General features: G+C 40.6%; 2 protein-coding genes across 2 annotated transcripts in view; one reads left to right on the top strand and one right to left on the bottom strand.

Moving 5' to 3' along the window:
- The window catches only part of LOC309693309 (hemicentin-2-like), a 1,543,010-nt gene that overhangs the window by 1,201,130 nt on the left and 328,467 nt on the right, over positions 1-13,413 (bottom strand). The window lies entirely within an intron of this gene.
- LOC309693997 (nuclear factor 7, ovary-like) overlaps positions 1-13,413 on the top strand; it is a 260,788-nt gene that overhangs the window by 105,948 nt on the left and 141,427 nt on the right. The window lies entirely within an intron of this gene.

Here is a 13,413-nt window from a genome sequence, read left to right as displayed (position 1 = left end):
CACACTTGATTATATTGTATTTCATAAAAATCCTCTTACATGTATAAAAGTAAATGGGAGGAGAGAGACCCCTTCCTCTACACTGAAAAATCTGCACTTGTTCCACAGTGTTACGACCGGGCTCAAAAGCCACAAAATAAACATGGAAACTAACACTGGAATTTGACAGGGAAGAGGGTGCAACACACGGGGATTAGCCATGGTTTATGTGGGAAGTCAGTGTTTAAAGACGTTCATGATGTCTTTGTAAGCAAACCTATTTAAAAGGTAAACATGAGACGCTGAAAGAACGTCTTTCTACATTCATGTTGGTGGTCCTGTTTTTTTTAATTCATGGATTTTTAATGGTAGCAAATGAATAAAATGGCCTAATCAGTTATTCTAAATGTGAATAGAAGTTTATAATGTTTACCAGTTTTTCTCAGTGAGAATAGTGTGTGACAGCTGACAGCGGCATGGTCAGTATTCGGCTGGAGCTTTGAAACCATGGTGGAGGATGCAGGGTTTCCTCTATAGCCCGGGAGCAGAGAGAACAGTGGGTATGCTCCTGACCCAACATGCAAAAATAATTGCATGTTATTATTATTATGTTGTACTTATTATTATTGCATGCAATAATAATAAGTTTCTGAGAACAAAACACGTGTTATAGAATAAGAAAAGGTGTGGCCTGCACCTCAGACGTGCTGCTTTGTTTACAGCAGTGGTCTTCAAACTTTTCACAATAAGTACCACCTTATAAAATATATGGCTCTTAAAGTACCACCTTATGACCGACATTATAGTAGTATTTAACACCATATACAGTTTACATGAGAAATTTTATTTCTTATACTAATTATATTTTATTTAACTGTCATAAACAGGATGTGACAAGTGATAATAATAACAACTGTACTGCATTAAAACATTCACAGCAGGTTGGAAATCCAGTCATTAAGTCATGAACCCTCCGTCCAGGTCCAAACTACTCTGTGTTTATCAAGGCTGTTGTGTTTTTAACATGTTTAAATTCTTTGTATCTCTTTGCTCTTTTTAATCTGAACAGGCCCCTAAAACGAGGCAGTGATCACTGTCAGACTCTCTTGGTCTTTGTTTCCATCGTTCGTTTTAAAGCTCAGTTTTTAAAACCTTGTAATGTAACTACAGCCAACACATACAGCAGTAAATTAAAGACTAGACTCATCGTATTGTGGCTGGATTATCTCAGTTGTTCTCGTGACTGAAGTTTGGTCCATTTACAGCACCTGCCATGTGATTGCATTTGTCCCTGACCATCGGGAACCCTCATGTTAACTTGCAAAGGAAGATGTTTGGAGGGGGTGAGTGCAGGTCTGTGTCAGTGTACATGCCTATGTTTGTGTGTGTGTGTGTGTGTGTGTGTGTTGTGTGCAGTGTTGGGACTAATGCGTTACAGTAACTACGTTATTATTGTGGTAACGAGCACGGTAACTAGTTATTATACCAAAATCAGGAACGCGTTAATCATTACTGGGATTTAGATAGGCTCGTTATTCGTTCGTACTTTTCTAAGTAGCTGACAGCTGGTAACTGTGCAGGGGCGGGTCTAGCAAAGTGTTGCCAGGGGGCCAGGTAGGGCATTAACAGGGAAAGGGGGGCACAAAGAAATACTTTTCTTTCTTATTCTCATTTAAAATATCTAGCATTAAAAAAAATAATTATCTGAATCTTACAACAAACGATTGATAGATTGATACATATATACCATCAGAACAGTGTACATCACTGTCACAACAGCGTTTGTTTTCATTCAAAGGCTTTATGATTTTTCCTATAATGGTGGGCCGGTCTCTAGTCTAAATGCCCGGGCTGATTTTTTTTGTCGCAGTCCAGCTCTGTATGCAGCTGATCTGCAGTCTGGTGTTACCTACATCTTCCTATTCAGAAGCAGAATTTCCGAGTTCTGAGTACAATCAAAGCACCACGACTGCAGTTTTTGTGTTGGTTGTAAAAAGCAGGCTAGAATCATGGCGGCGGTCAACAACGGTCCAGGCGTGGGATTTCTCTCGTGGAAATGTGCACATTATTTTTTCCTTTCTATTGGTAGGTGGCACAGTGCACTTGTGGCAAGTAAGCAAGTTAGAAGACTGGCAGTCTGGCTGGTATTCAGTTACGGAAGCAACACATTAACAAGAGAATTCTGAGTAAAACCAAAGTTACATTCCCTAGTAACTAGTTACTTTGAAAGTAATGAGTAACTTGAAGTAACTGAGTTACTTTTGATAGAAGTAACTAGTAATGTAACTAAGTTACTAATTTAAAGTAACTTACCAAACACTGGTTGTGTGTGTTCTGTGCACAATCACGAGAAAGTGTCCCTTCACCCAGTTAAGCAAAAGTCAACAATCTTTGATCAACGCGGCCTTGAATGAGGGGAAAGAGAGTCACAACAAACAGTCTTATTATCTAAAGCACGTGATAGCAGAGCTGTACTCAATCAGAGCATTGTATATTATTTAATCGAAAAGGTTAAAAACCCACATATATTTGCATATATTATAGAGGCCAACAATAGTACTGAACGATGACCGTAGAAAACATGGACGACCTAACAGATGTAGCAGCTGCAGTCACGGAGAAACTTTATCTCTAAAATGGCCACAACCGTTCCTATTTTCATGGCCTGACAGTGTGAAGCCTCCACCTACATCACTGAACTGCTCCACCCTGTTCGACTTCTGTACTCTTCACTCTGTGACCTTCTTTAAACAGCTTGGTTCATGTGTTGCCTTCATCAACACTGTGTTTGTATGTCTGTAAATAAGAGTTTTGGTTGTTGTTGTTTATTTAAATGAAAGAAACAATGATAATGAGTGAATTCCTTCTGTGAATGAATGAAACATGAGCAGTATGTAAGTTTTAATAAAGATTTGCATGTAAATGCTCTTTACTCTGAGGATCCTCAGCGTCACTGTGACACGTGCCTTTATGTGCACATCTTTACTTTTAATAAGATGTTTCAACATGCAGACGTTAATCTAACACAGTAACAGCTGCCTTTGTTTCAGATCCAGCTCATTCCAGTTCACTGACAGAGACAAAGTTTTGGTGCTGCGATAACGACTCTGAGCCGATGAAGCTCTGATAACTCTGATAACATCTCCCTCCCAGTAATAACCTCCCAGCAGCAACTGCCACAGGCAAATGGGCATGAGGCAGGGTAGTTTCACTTCCTGTGTGGTGGATCATAAATTTGATTAGTTTTGAAGTTGTACATCTCTGTTCCTTACATTTCATGTGATGCCCTTATTAATGTTTTTATTGGTTGCTTTGACTGTTTTCGAATAGAATATGCAGTGGGAATATAGAGGGAGATAAGTAGTTTTGCCTGGGTTGATTGTGCGTCGATCCATTGTTAATGCCTCAGGGCTCCAGTAGGTGGGTTCGCGCGCTTCCTCCTTCACTCAATACAGACGAGTGAGAGTGAGAGCTGCGTGTCTGTGCCGCTCTTTCACCTCTCCTCACTATTTCCCCTGTTTAAGGTAACTGTCATGCACAAATCTGTATAAATGTGTGTTACTGTTGATTATTACATTGTTATCATTGTTCATTGTAGCGGAAGATGTGAATTGCGGACTATTTTGCTGAGAAGTTCCAGTTAATCTCTGTTGCTGCGTATGCTAGTTTTTGCTATTGCTCCGCCATATTGTGTGAAGATTTTTCTGTTACTATCTGTATAAGTTAACTACTGAAAGACATGCAGTACTTAAAGTATTATTTCATTGCTGTGGAAAGTTAGTGACTGTGTCAGCTAACATGTGCGAGTTAAAAAGATGTTTTTGTCTAATGCTACAGTTCATGTTATCTAAAGTATTCTCATCAGCTAATGCAGCGAACAATAGTGACTTAGTTTGGATACAGTTGTCCTGAGACTGAGTGCATCCATAAGAATATTGTTTTGGTTGTATTGCTTCTGAAACTCAATACAGACGAGTGAGAGTGAGAGCTGCGTGTCTGTGCCGCTCTTTCACCTCTCCTCACTATTTCCCCTGTTTAAGGGCACAACACCTGCAGTTACAGTAAAACAGTCTTTGTAATTCACATCTGTGTGACTCGTTTAAGTTTTTTGTCCTGACAGTGAAACTCTTACAGATACAGATGTGACGAGGCTGCTGCACATGTTAGTAAATCTGTCTCTAAATCTGCTTTATAATTTCAGCCTTTGTTGTGAACACGTATTTTTCAAACAGCAGGGTCAGACACACTGTGGAAAAGTAAGATGCACGTTTTGTAGTCCATCTTCTGGTAATTGTAGTTTTAACCCTGTGGACATCCAGCATCACGTTGTTAATGAAAGAGTGTGTAAGGTCATTCTCAGCACATGGCTCTGTTATTTCCTAACTCCTTATCAGTTCTCCTAGTGACCTTTCCTTGACCTCAGTGGAGTTTTCACTGAGGTCAAGCTTGAGCATGAAGGTGTGTGAAAATTTCAAAAAATTGTCGAAATTTCCTTCACCTCATTGGTGTTTTAGGACTTTCAGACTGTTTATTAAAAAAGGTTGATGGTTTGCTGTTCAAACTGATTTCCTGTTCCTTGTATATTTGTCACACTTACATGTTTCAGATCAGGAAGATGTAGCTTTGGATTTGTTCCCTTAATAACAAACGCCTCCATTTACAATCTTTATTTTGTATTTTCCTTGTTTAATATTTTAATGTGTTTGATCTGAAACATTTAAGTGTGACAAACATACAAAAACCGGGAAACCAGGAAGGAAACAAACACAGTTTCACTCTGTCTGTGTTTGTTTCCAACGTATGTTATGGTAAATGGCCTGTATTTATATAGCGCTTTTCTAGTCCCTAAGGACCCCAAAGCGCTTTACATATCCAGTCATCCACCCATTCACACACACATTCACACACTGGTGATGGCAGCTACATCGTAGCCACAGCCACCCTGGGGCGCACTGACAGAGGCGAGGCTGCCGGACACTGGCGCCACCGGGCCCTCTGACCACCACCAGTAGGCAGCGGGTGAAGTGTCTTGCCCAAGGACACAACGACCAAGACTGCTTGAGCCGGCAACCTTCTGATTACAAGGCGAACTCCCAACTCTTGAGCCACGATCGCCCAGATGTTCTTATGTGTTGTTTGTTTGAAACTCGTGATCAGTATTTTAAAGTTTTTAAACTGAACTCAAACACAAACTACAAACTGGTCAGACATTGAAATGAATTGTTCCTCTGAGTATCTGAACCTGCTGTTGTGTTGCTTTTGTGTGCTGCTGTCACTGATGGCTGCTGCTGTGACAACAGACACACAAACAGTTTGATGTCATCAGAAATCCCTCTGCATACACTGAGAGAAAAGCTGATTTACTTTCACACTCCAACACTGTTGTCATGTCCTGCAGTCTGAGTGTAAAACAACACTGCCCCCGTGAGGTCAAACTGGAGCATTGCACATGATAATTCGCATCCAGCAAACGTCTTGGACCTTCACACTCATCTGACCCTGATTTAGTGGAGACTTTAGAAATTTCAGTGTTTCTAAAGTCTACCTCCTTTTTTGTGATAATTTTAATTACTATTATTTGTTTTTGTTATTTTATGTGTCATAATCTTTTATTTTGTAGTTGTTTCAAAATGTTTTATTCTTTGTATCTGTACTTTATGAACTAATGAGGGATCAAAAATGCTGTAAAAATGAATTTTTTGTATGCTTGCTCTGCATATACTGCAGAAGCTGGGTCTTCCTTCTGAAAGGCACAAGTTGTTCATCCACTGTAACACAATCACTGAGAATCACTGACAATCACCCTCGACTCCCGTGACGTGTCCTCTTCTCTGCTCCTGTGCCTACACACACCCCGTGTGTCCTGCAGTCCTGTGTTCCGCTGTCCTCCTGAGGAAAAACAACAGACACAGCCGTCATGGCACCAACTCCAGGAGGTATACACTGAACAGCACTTTAAACACTGACATGGAGTCTAACTCAACGATCCTGCGCCGGAGGAAGCTCCATCACTCTGTGGAGACGAGCCTGATCAGACTCTGTGAACACTGAGTTTTCAAGCTTTTCTAATCCTGTGTGTGTAGCAGGAAAATAAAGTCAGAGTTCAAAGGCCAAACATTCAAAACCAGCAGCTACACTTTTTAAACAAAACTCAGTCGAGGAAATAACTGATCACTGATGTGAAGTCAGGGAGTACCGAGGTAAACTTTTCTTATCTTTGAGAGCTATTAAAACAACTACCAATGACATTAAATCGTTCTGCTGAGTGACAAAAATACCAGTAGTTAATACATTAGATGGTTACCTAGGCAACTAGGAATCTGTCAGCTACAAATTGATGCATGAACGATGGGATCAGTTTATACTTGCATGTAATTTTACTGAAACAGCTGATTGAGGATTAGTGTTGTTGAAGTTTTTTGGTCCAAAGCTCAAACTCACATAATGAGGTCAAATTTGATCTTATAAACAAAAACACTGATCCCAGTAACAGTGTTCATGGATACTGAGGGTAAGCAAACCATACAGCTGACAAAGATAAAGAGAAAACTGAAATCAGATTTTGATAAATGAAACATTCAGGTGTGAAAATAATATAAATATGTAATCTGAGCTCAAAATGATGTAACTACAGTCAGTGGAAACAAAACCATCAAAGTAAAAAATGTTCAAGTGTTGCCTTCATTTGTTTAAAGACATAAAAGTTATTTTTGCTGACTGCAGTTGCAGAGAGCTGTCTCTGACTGCAGTTTCAGGTTTAGTTGAGCCAGCTAACTGTCACGGCTGGGGCGGCAGTCGTGTGGAGGGTGAGAAAGGAGGATCCAATAGCAGACAATGGCGGAGGTGCAAGTGGGTTTTATTTACAGTGCACAAAACCAAGGTGTGGGCAGAACCGAACATAAACCTAAACTGGGAAAACTAATGCAAAAATGGAGGACATGAAGCGAGGAGCAGAGAGACACAAAGAAACATGGAACAGTGCAGACTACACGGGAGGTTCACAGAGAAATACAGACGACACCACGAGAAGCAGACACCAACTATAAATACACACACCAGGTAATCAGGCAATGGCACACAGGAGGGGACACAGCTGGAACTAATGGGCATAACGAGACAGGGGAGAGGTAAAACTGAACACACTGACATGAGACATGAACTTTCAGAATAAAACAGGAAACAGACACAGAACCAGACAGGACACACTACTAAATCTCCATTTGCACTATTTGCCTATTTGCACTACTCTGCCTGGTTTACACTCAATGTCACTTACCCATTATATTGTATATTGTATAGCTTTCTTGTTATATGTAAAATTGTATTTATTTAAATTTTTACTTTTTAATTATTTTACTTGCATTTTTAATCACTTTTATATTTAAATATATTTAAATGTTCATTTGCTATTTATCTAGGGATTGAGAGTAACGCAATTTCTATTCTCTGTATGTCCTGTACATGTGGCAGAATCGACAATAAAGTTGACTTTGACTTTGACTTTGACTTTGAACTTGACAGGCAGACTCATGAGCAGACACAATAACACCATGGACAGACAGAGGGAACACAGAGAAGTGGGAGCAGGCAGGCAGAGAACAGAAACCTAACAAATGGCAAAATCACAACAGAATACACACTTGGAATGAACAAAAGCATAAGGAAACACAAAACACTGAGTCCTCAGACTCAGGACTAGGGATGGGTATCGTTTAGGTTTTATCCGATACCGGTGCCAAATCGGTACTTTTGAAACGGTGCCGGTGCTTAAATGGTGCTCGAACCGGTGCTTAAAGAATGGAGAAGACAAAATTGGTCCAAAAACCTCTCATGTTCAGCTGGTTTTATGTAAAAAGATAACAATGTTAGCCTTTTCTGCAGCTATGGGGCATATATGGTATCACTCTTGGCTGGAAGCAGTGCTTAAACAATGGAAAAAAAACACAAACTTTGTCCAAAAACCTCTCATGTTTAACTGTTTTCCACTTTTTCTTTGGGCATTTTAGCCTTTTTGTCCAGGGTGAAGGGAGCATCTGCCATCAAACAAGAAGACAGCCGCATGTAGCTATGATGATGTTTGCTAGTTCACCTTACATGCATTAATGTAATAACGTGGTTAGCCTACTCAACGTAAATTACACATGAACAACATTAAGCTACTCACGCAGAGAAGAACGGCTGCTGCTGCTGTCATCATCCTCATCATTTCTGCTACACTGGCAGGGCTAGGGGCCAGGACTCTCCTCTTCGTGTTTTTGGGGGATGTTGCTAACTCCGGGTCCGATAACAGGCACCACTCCCGCAGTAGATGTGCTTGGTGTGAGGTCTCGCAGCAAGCTATCATACGGCGCATTTCTGGGCTTTAAAAAAAAAACGCTATGCGTTCGCCTTGGGCATTTTTAATCTGTAGCTCTGCTCTAAAAGAACGTACGTACCTGACCCCGCCTACTATCCTCGGAAACGTAAAATGATTGGCTAGAAGTGTATCACAGCTCAGGAAAAAAAAGCACCGAAATAAAGCACCGAAATGTGCGCTGCTTTTCGGTCTGGTTACTACCTTCTATGTCAGAACTGGTGCCATCATGGCACCGGACACCGGTACCCATCCCTACTCAGGACCATGACACTAACACAAAGAAAGTCTGACTGTGTTGAACTTGATTTGTAGTCACAGCCCTCTGGATGTTCCAGTGAACTACAGAGCTGAAATGTAAAGACTTGTTTTAAAGATGAAGCTCGTCCACTGAGATGAGCTGTCAGCAAAAACAGAAGCAGCCATTAAAGATAGAAACTGCTGTCTGTGCTCAGTTCATCTGTTTCTGCAGGATTTTGAACACTGACAACACCCAGAACTCTGAACAGCAGCAGCACACTCAATGCCGGAAAAACCTCTGAGACATTTTAAACCTGCTGCAGTTCAATAGGAGGCTGGTTTGTTTCCTCACTCTGCTTTTGTCTACATTTGTAGATCAAAAAAACAACAACAGCAACAACAACAAGCACAGCAGGAGCTGACAGACCAACTTTCAGTCCAACAGATCCATCTTCCTCCTCTTTGTCTTCCTTTCCTCCATCTTTGTTGTCTTCATCCTCTGTGTGTCCTCTGTTACGGATTCAAATATTGGGGATGGATACAAGAGGAAAAACCACAATAACAACACTGGTCCGGCCGGGTTGAGTCAAACGATGATTTTAATGATCACACACGTGGGAGATGGACACCGTATGCAGACAGCCTCAGATCTCAAAATGGTGGAGCATTGATCAAACTCTTATAGCCTCTAGTGGCCCCTACCTAATCATAAAAAGCCTAAAGATTCACATGCTTTCTCTCACACGGCGCCTAAGCTACGACCTTGGCTCCCTGTTTATCTGCTCCTGCTGAGATGGGGCAGAAAACTCCAGCATGTTCTGTTCTCTTCTAATCAGACAAATAAGGCGATGACTTTCTGCAAACAGTATTTCTTATAACTCAGCAGTATAATGCATCATAAAACAATATCATTCATTCACAATAAATCAGCAGGCTAATGTAATGCAAATCAGTTTAACAAATGCAACAGTTATCAGCTTCTTCTAATTCAGGAGAATAATGCAAACTAAAACTACATAATAATTCACAGTCTTTAATTAGGGGTCTAACATGGTATAAAATAATATTATAATCCCACACCTCCTGTCTGACCTGCAGGTGAGAAACAGGTGTGAGGTGTCAGCTGTCAGGTAGGTGATGAGTGAAGAACAGAACAGAATCCATTTGCTCTTCAAACTGCTGTCAGACATTATCTACTGCACTCTGATCACATCACTCAGACCAGCTGCTTTCTACAAAGTCTCATCAATAACATCTTTAGAAACAAACATCAACAACCAGGAAGCAGCTTCACCTCTGATCACACACACACTCAACTCTACTCACTCACCTGGAGGATCAACATGAAGGTTGGTGGTGTTGATGACCTTCAAATACTTTGTTCCTATCAGGACGACACCACACCTGTAGGTTCCAGCATCATTAATCGTCACATCCTTCAGAATCAAAGACACGTCTCCATCCTTCATCTGTCTGTCCTGCAGATACACCCGGTTCATAAAAGATGGATGCTGGTTTTCTAAAAGAAAGTGACCATCCCGGTACAAAAACACACATAGACAACCGTAGCTTGCCTCCACCAGTGTGTGAATGCGAGAGTGAATGAATAGTGGTATTGTAAAGCGCTTTGGGCGCCTTGAAAAACGCTATATAAATCCAATCCATTATTATTATTATTATTATTATTATTATTATTATTATTAATAGACGTAGGCTGCCGGGGATTCCCATGATGCATTGAGTTTTTCCTTTCCAGTCACCTTTCTCACTCACTATGTGTTAATAGACCTCTCTGCATTGAATCATATCTGTTATTAATCTCTGTCTCTCTTCCACAGCATGTCTTTATCCTGTCTTCCTTCTCTCACCCCAAGCGGTCGCAGCAGGTGGCCCCGCCCCTCCCTGAGCCTGGTTTCTTCCTGTTAAAAGGGAGTTTTTCATTCCCACTGTCGCCAAAGTGCTTGCTCATAGGGGGTCATATGATTGTTGGGTTTTTCTCTGTAGGCTATCTATTACTGAACGATATACTGTACAATGTAAACCACCTTGAGGCGACTTGTTGTGATTTGGCGCTATGTAAACAAAATTGAAATGAAATGAATTGAGGGAGCAGGAACACAAGGAGGAACAGGAGGTTGCTCAGAAAAGAGTCATGATGTGGTTTCTTTCTTTCTTTCTTTCTTTGTGGTTTCTTTCGCATAGCTTAGCATGATGGCTGTAATCAGGGTGAGCAGCTAGCTTGTCTCTGTTCACAGTCAAAGAGAAAGAGCAGCTGCATTATGATGGTTGTTTGTCCATAACTGACGTCTTCAGTTCTCACTGCTGAGACCATCCACCTCAAATTCTTAAGAGAAGACTTTTTCCTCATATCTCTTAGTGTCTTAATTTAACAGTCTAAATCCAAAACTATTCTAGAAATGATTTCTAACAGTTGAACAGTTTCTGAAAGTTATAATAATGTAAAGAAAAGAAAGCAACCAAACTCCTGGGAAATCAGCAGATGAGCGATTACAGATATTCCTTGTTGTACTTTAGACTAAATAAAAATAGCTTAAGTTTGCTGCTTTAGGTCATGAGTGGAAGGGAGTGCAGTCCTATACCAGTCCTGTGCCTGGTATATTCAATTAGGAAAAAAAGATCAGACCCAAACATGTTTCATCGCATGCATTTTCCACATTTTCCATTTTCCACATATTTCTACTAATATTGTAGTTTGATTCCAAAAATCAAAGAAAAGGCTGTAAAAGTTTTTTTTTTTAACTGTTCACATTAATATATATTTTCTAAAATGCATTCATATACATTTTCATATGAAGGATATATTTGTGGGTCACATTTGGAGGACCCTTTGTTTCCTTGCGATGATAAAATTGGTCTCCAAATAAAATGCTTTTCAGTTTAATTAATATTGGGCCAAATGACAACAACATATTGTCTCAAAGCACTTTCTTATTGTAAGGTAAATACACTACAATAACAAAAAGAAAACAAAGAAAACTCATCAATCATATGACTCCCTATGACCCTGTGGGGACTTTGGAGACAGTTGGGATGGAGAAACTCCATTTCAACAGGAAGAAAACTCCAACAGAACATGCTCAGGATGACTGAATAGAGAGAGGACAGTATTAGCTGGTACTCTCTCACACATGAGCACCTCCAGAGACCTAATCCAGGGCAGGTATGGAGTTATTGGAGAGACAAAGTGGCTGATGTAATCTGCAAAAGCCAGATCTGTTGCATTGGAGAGACCCTGGAGGGAGTCCTTATGGCGATGCTGAAGAGAGGGAGGCTTCACTGAAATCCCTTCCTGCTGTTACGGGGCGATTGTGGCTCAAGAGTTGGCAGTTCATCTTGTAATCGAAAGGTTGCCGGTACGAGCCTCTGACGGTCTTGGTCGTTGTGTCCTTGGGCAAGACACTTCACCTGTTGCCTACTGGTGGTGGTCAGAGGGCCCGGTGGCGCCAGTGTCCAGCAGCCTTGTCTCTGTCAGTGCGCCCCAGGGCGGCTGTCGCTACAATGTAGCTGCCATCACCAGTGTGTGAATGTGTGGATGACTGAATGTAGTGTAAAGTGCTTTGGGGTCCTTAGGGACTAAGTAATGCGCTATAGAAATACAGGCCATTTAAGGAGAAACAATCTGCGACTTCTGATGCATGTGAGACTAAACAGTCTGCTGAAAAAGATGTAACAGCATTGAAATTTCCTGCTCTCACTGCTGCTGCTGAGTAAGAAAGCTTCTGTAAAAGGAAGAAACATCTGGCTGAAACAGGAAAAACCACCATTAAAATCCCCTTCTGCTAGGGCAACACCCAAGTAAAAAAAACACAATATGTGGGGCCCATCTGGCTTCCCTAATAAGCCTAAGAAATAACAGTTTCAGAAGTGTGGTCATTATAAAAGTGTTTGTGGATATGAGAGCTTATCTACAGATTAAAAGGCTGGGCGTGGGGAATAAGATCATATGTGCCTGTGAGCCTGTGGATGTTATTATATCTACTCCTCACCCCAGGGCACTCTATGTGGTCCACATTATTGATGTCCAACCATGACCCAACTTTTACTTCACATGACGTTCAGCATTTGGATGGGGTAATTTATTGGACGCCATGTTGATGTCTATGACAGGTGATGGAAATTTACATGATTAATAAATGTCATAGCGTGTATCCACCAAGAAACGTCCCTCCGGGACAATCTCCTGATAAAAGGGTGTCAACTGCATTGAGGGACCGGTTGATCGAATCCATATCTGACTTGGGTTGTTTCCAGTGGGAAGATTACTTTTAAAATGTATTCCACTACAGATTACATGCCCCAAGATAAGTTACTCAATGAGAGTAACATATTCTGAATACTTTTGATTACTTAATATATTGTTATGGTTTTTACAACTACACGAATGTACTATTGCTGTGTGATTTACTATTTTACTATTACTGAAGGTTACTCCCCATACCAATGCCAACTACATCTTTACATTTTGATATAAAATGAGTAACAGTAGGGTGGGCATTATGTAAGGCTGCACTTTTTCTAGTGACCTCATATAGAAAACTATTTCTGCATCAATAATGTGTTTTCTTCTTGTCTGTTAATAATCACAAGGAACTGCACATGCTTATTTGCAGCTAGCAGGTTGTTAATGCTATCCATCAAGTCTAAAATAAAAAGCATGTTAATACGTGGAGATCCTGAAGGCTGCTTCAAAAATGATCAGATTATATTTTAAATATTTGTTCAATTCTCTTCCAAACCCTAGCCTTCTGTTGTAAGTTTTGAGTGTCGACTAAAATAAAACTGTTCTAACATCTCACCTGTTTGGTTTTATTACAATTGGT

This window comes from Aulonocara stuartgranti (genome assembly GCF_965226115.1).
Source record: "Aulonocara stuartgranti genome assembly, chromosome: 3".
Taxonomy (NCBI): Eukaryota; Metazoa; Chordata; class Actinopteri; order Cichliformes; family Cichlidae; genus Aulonocara; species Aulonocara stuartgranti.
The sequence above is the reverse complement of the archived record's forward strand: the minus strand, read 5'-3'. Positions and strand labels throughout refer to the sequence as shown.